A 6,000-nucleotide genomic window follows, 5' to 3' on the forward strand; every position below is an offset into this window, starting at 1 on the left:
ACCAGAGGGAATTTGGATAATAGAATGGGACTCACAGAAGCAGAAAGTAGACATTATCATAAATAACATATTGTAGAGGTCTAATAGAGCGATAATATATCTCAAACCCAGACCAATACTAGTAAACTAGTCACATAATAGATTTTTTACTCTGTACTGTGTACTTAAAGTTTTGAATTGACTTTAAGTTCATAAAGCTATTCCTTGTAAAATAATAACTTATTATTCAGATCTTACCTTTATTATTATGTGTATGGAAAGTGCAAATGATCATTGAAGAAACTTGTCTACTTTTTAATGTTTTCTTTTGCAGTGAATAGAGTTGCCAAGTCTATGTCTTGTAAAACTTAACAACTTGAATCCAGCTGGTATATAAAAGCAAGCTTTGGCCTATCAGGGTTTGGAGCAGAAACAAGAAAACAGAAAGAAAAACATTGCTTACTTTTAAAAAACACGGGTGGTTAAGCAATTTTTTTTCCCTAACATCAGTCTAGGGAGGTACTTGAAGAGAAATTCACAATATGAGTTCTAAATCACCATATGGGATTTACTCAAAGTTCAAGAAAAGAGAATGGAAGTATTTTTTTGTTTCGATGTGTGACCAATGCAAAATCATTGTATAGAATTTTTTTCTCAGAGCTTTCTTTGGACTCAAATTAGCTTTGATTGTGACATTACAATACCTGAAAAATCTCTATTTGTAATTAGTATGACATTTTTCTAATGTCTTGTGTCAATGCTTACAGTGTGTTCCATAATCTTTTTCTATTTCAATGTAGAATTGCCCTTTTTGTTATAGAACCACTTTTTGCCATTAAAAGAATATGGGTTTAAATACTTTAATGGTATTTCAGAGCTGATTATGTATGATAGACAAGTCCAGAAAGCCTTTTTAGTCTGAGTCCTAGACAATAGCAATAACTACTTCTTTCTGTTGTCTAGTACATGAAACAATGCAGAATTATGATCTCCTATGCGAGTCTGATGTCATCAAGGTCCAGTTTGAGATTCAGTCAAGTTTAACTTTGGACAGCTAAAGTTAAGGTATCAAATTAGAAGTAGCAATACTAAGAAGAAAACTTTAATTTCTTCTGTTATTTCTCAATATATAACCTGCAAAAAAAAATTCTTTTAGTATTAAAAAAATTCATTTTAATACTCTGTATTTATTATGAAAATAATTGTTTTATTGCACATAGGATAATTTGATCTCATAAATAACATGGTAGGTGTCTTTAAAATGAGGTCTAAAACACTTTATAAAAATATGGTGCTGTGTAAATGTACAAATGCTAGGTTTTTTAATATCTTCCTGTTGATTTTTTTTCCTGAAATTATTTCTGTTTAACATAAAACTAAAAACGTTTGGTTTATATAACCTAAAATTATTATGTTTATATGAGCACGTTATATGCTCAGTTCTAGCATAATTTTGCTCATGCACCTTCCTAGAAGACTCAAAAAGTCTGAGGAAAACCAAGAACTATACATAACATACAATTGACCTCCAGGATCATTCTTGACATCCAAAACTTAAAGGACAGAATGCATAACATTGATGGATAGCAAAAATAATCAGCAAAGTCCATGTCAGTGTTCTCCTTTCTCAAAAAACTTCTTTAGCTTGATATGAATGTTCCAAACCAAGATATTTTTATAAATAATAATTTATTTTGTATTACATGGTGAAAAGGGACTTATTACTCATAATTGTCCACTTTTGAAATCCAAAGGATTACTTATAAGAATAAAAAATTGTGTCAAGATTAAGGACACCCACCACTAGACCAGGTTGCTCAAAGCCTTGAGCAAATCCAACCTTGTCTTAAACACTTCTAGGGATGGAGCATCCACCACTTCTCTGGGCAACCTGTTCCAGTGTCTCATCAGCCTCATAGTAAGGAATGTCTTCCTAACAGCTAATCTAAACATACTCTCTGCCACTGTAAAGCCATTCCCACCATTTAAAGCCACTAGCGTTCTGCAGGTTTGGGCAGCCTGTGGGGTGTTTATTGCATTCACAAGGCGAAGATGCAGATACAACATGCTGCACAACATCTTGCAGCTGTGCATTATCTCAGTGTCTGTTAGTCAAAATACAGCATTTCTCTAAATATAACAGGCCAGGGGCCACTTGCACAGCATTTTGTTGACCATGGGATGGCATCACTTGCAGCCAGGTGCCTACACTACCCCTTAGAGCTGTATTCAGTTTCCTCTCAGTCAGGGTCAGGGCAACAGCTGGAGGCTGCCAGAGCATCTCTCTGGCCAAGCCTCCACTGGAGCATGCTGAAAACAGCAATATAGAAATGCCAGTAATCCTACACTGCTGTCTGTTTTATTTAATGATAAAATCGTAAATCAGAGAGAACGACAGTATTATATCCTTTTCACCTTCTATTAGAGTTCAGTATTCCCCTGATAGGAAATCAGTCTCTCCAGAGAGAACGAGCTGATCCTGGATTGATTTCTGAAATACTCACAAGCTTCTAGGATTTAAGTGGAGATGGAAAATTGATTTGTATTTCACATGCTACATTCATTTGTAGAACATGTCTTCAGCTGCAGTAATCTAGTTTTTCTCCATTACAGTAATGTGTATGAAGCCTGATTTACATTAGGGTTTTGTAATATAATTCTCTTTTAAATCCCAAGACCGTAGGAGACATTGATATTCCTCACTTACTTTTGGCATGAACACATGAAATACTTGAAACCTGTTTCTTGAGTCAGAACCTAATGCTTCCCTCTCTGCCCTATGAATGACCTTTTTCTGAATATCCCAATGAAGAGGGATAGCATTTTCAAGGCAGGAAGCAAGAGACATTGCTCTATTCCGCTGTCTCTGCTACATGAATTAAGTACAATTAAACCGATGACAATGTTTAACTGTCAAAATGATAATTCCTGAGAGAAACAGTATAATGAGAGTTTCTTCTAAAAAATATTCAGGTGAAGTCTGTATACTCAGATAGACTGCATAAAGCCAGTATTTCTAATATTTTTTCAGTTCACTACTTGATTTATCTTCCCCTTATAAGTATCAATTTATTGTTTCTTAAATAGAAATTATACTGATTGTGAAGAATGCCTTGGTCCCTTGAAACTATTAAAATTATCAAATCAATTTCATTTATAACCCTGACCTTTTTTAAATGTGTTATGTCAGGTCTAGGAGCCCCTGGTGGTCTAGTGGTAAAGGCGTGGCGCTGCCACCGCCGAGACCCGGGTTCGATTCCCGGTCAGGGCCACTCCCGGGCAGATGGAGCTCGTTAGCCCTTAAAGGCAACCCACCTACGTCCTAAGGACCTCACTGCCACCGTCCAAGCTCGCTTGGCCCCGGCAGATGAACCTTAGGATTAACGGGTGGGCTCAGTTCCGCGCACACTGTGTCTCACCTAAAAAATCCAATGTGCAGGCTGGAAGGTGTAAAGACCTTCCCCGGATCTTCGCTCGCGAAGACTGGCCATTATTATTTATGTCAGGTCTGCTCCATGTCCTTTGTTTAGTTCAGTCAAGGTCTTGCTTGTTTCTGTTAGGATTATATAGAAATATAAGAAATTATAGGATTATATAGAAAGAAATTAGGATTATATAGAAATATAAGAAAAAATATAGTTTTGGTTTGGTCAAGTAAGCTGAACAATCTGAATTCCACAGTTCTAAAACTGACTGAACAACAGAAGGCTAGGAGGTAAAAAATCAGACCTTGTTCAGTGTCAGGAGGGTATGAATTCACATATGGATTCCCATTTATGACAATTGACTTTGTGCAGCATGAAATAGATGTCTCAGTACAAAAATGATGAAATATTGCTTTCATAAAGTCTCTTAAAAATGAAGGAGACTCTGCAGGTAATTCTCCTAGGATTTTCAGCTTTTTATTGGCATAAACAAATGGGAACAGTTTACATCCCACTACCTTTATTTCAGTGGCTTTAAAAATTCTGTAAAATGTAGTATCTATTTTTTGGGGGTCTTTTTCTAGCATGTAATAAGTATCTCCCTGATTGAGAATTATTATTTTTATAGAAAATCTTACCTTTTTGTTCCTTTTCATCAAAGAACAAAGGAGCAAAGATTGTAGTATTGCGTATTGCCTCCTGAAAATACTTCACAATTTTTTTTTCCTTTGAGTTCTTAAGATGTCAACACAGAGATACCAAGCAAACTTTCATTATCTATCTTCAGTAAAAATCTTAGTTACCACTTGAGTTCCTAAAAATTCTCTTGAGCTTTCCCAGGGACATGATCTGATGTGTAACTGAAGAATGACAAAACACTATAGAAATTGGTCCCTTAGAAATGCTTCATAGAATCAGAGAATCAGAGAATAGTTTGGATCAAAAGGGACCTTAAAGATCAAGTTCCAATACCCCTTCCATGGGCACAGACACCTTTCACTACACCAGGTTGCTCAGAGCTCCATCCAGCCTGTGCTTGAACACCTCCAGGGATGGGGCATATACAACTTCTCTGGGAAACCTCTCCCAGTGCCTCACCACCCTCACAGCAACGAACTTCCTCCTTATATCTAATCTAAACTTACTCTCTTTTAGTTTGAAACCCTTCCCCCTTGTCCTGTCGCTACATGCTCTTGTAAAAATTCCCTCTCCATCTTTTTGCAGGCTCCTTTCAGGTATTGTAAGGTCAAAATTAGGTCACCCCAAAGCCTTCTCTTTTCCAGGCTAAACAAGCCCAGTTGTCTCAGCCTTTCCCTGTATGAGAGGTGCTTCATCCCTCTAATCATCTTATTGGCCTTTTCTGGACTACTTCAACAGGTTGATGTCCTTCCTGTGTTGGTTGCCCCAGAGCTGGATTCAGCACTCCAGGTTGCACTTCACCAGAGATGAGTAGAGGGATGGAATCACCTCCCTTGACCTGCTGGCCACACTGCTTTTGATGCAGACCAGGTCACAGTTGGCTTTCTGGGCTGCAAGTGCACATTGCTGGGTCATGTCCAGCCTCTCACCCACCAGCACCCCCAAGTCCTTCTCAGCAGGGCTGCTCTCAATCTGTTCAGCCCCCAGCCTGTGTTGATAGTGGGCTTGCCATGACCCAGGTGCAGCACCTTGCACTTGGTTTTGTTAAACTTCATGAATTTCCCATTGGCCCACTTCTTGAGCTTGTTCAGGTCCCTCTGGATGTCATCCTGTTCTTCAGGTGTGTCAACTGCACCACTCAGCTTAGTGTCATTAGCAAATTTGCTGAGGGTGCACTCGATCCCTTCATCTATGTCATTAATGGAGATATTAAATGACACTGGTGTCAATACAGACCTTTGAGGGACACTATTTGCCACTGATGTCCATCAGACCACTACTCTCTGGATGCGACCTTCCAACCATTTCTTATCTATCTAACAGTCCACTCACCAAATCCATTTCTCTTCAATTTAGAGAGAAGGATGTTGTGACGTCTGTGTTAATCTTTACAGAAGAGCAGACAAATGACATCTGTAGCCCTTTTCTTGTCCACTGATGCAGTCACCCAGTATCGTATCCACTGGAAAACTCTAGTTAACAAGCCTCCTTTTTCATTATCACCACGACAACAATTCATTAAGTAAATCTGGAAAGAACAATTGATATTTCCAGCAGTATTTCTAAAGAAGTTGGTGAATTCCAGGTACCCTCTGAGAATACCCATTGGATGTATGTTCATACTAGAAAGCCTGGTGCTGACACTTTGCATAACAAAGGTCACAGGGACTTGTTTCCCAGACAGGGGAATGAACACTCAGAGACACAGCAGGAGCCCAGGACCCCAGGCTTTCCCAGGCTTAGACTGTGAGGGCATAAAAGACCAGGGGTGTCTTTGTTCAGAGTCCCTGCTTGGAGGCTCCAGCTCAAGCTGCTATTGTCTTGTTGCACCATGATTAAATTACTTAAAGGATCGAGACATCTGAGACTCTGCTATGGGAAACCTGGGGTCAGGTTAGTAAGGAAACATGGTCTGATTGTGTGAGTCTGGGGTGTGGAGAGAGTCAAGTGGGGCACT

The 6,000-nt window shown here is 38.8% G+C and overlaps 1 non-coding gene across 1 annotated transcript; it reads left to right on the forward strand.

Annotated features, from left to right (window-relative positions):
- The first annotated feature begins 3,177 nt into the window (after positions 1-3,177).
- On the forward strand, positions 3,178-3,250 carry TRNAG-GCC (transfer RNA glycine (anticodon GCC)). Its single transcript has one exon. It is a non-coding gene; the product is annotated as a tRNA-Gly (tRNA).
- The last annotated feature ends 2,750 nt before the right edge of the window (positions 3,251-6,000 follow it).

This window comes from Myiozetetes cayanensis, unplaced genomic scaffold (genome assembly GCF_022539395.1).
Source record: "Myiozetetes cayanensis isolate MyiCay16 unplaced genomic scaffold, myiCay2020 scf1, whole genome shotgun sequence".
In the NCBI taxonomy this organism is placed as follows: Eukaryota; Metazoa; Chordata; class Aves; order Passeriformes; family Tyrannidae; genus Myiozetetes; species Myiozetetes cayanensis.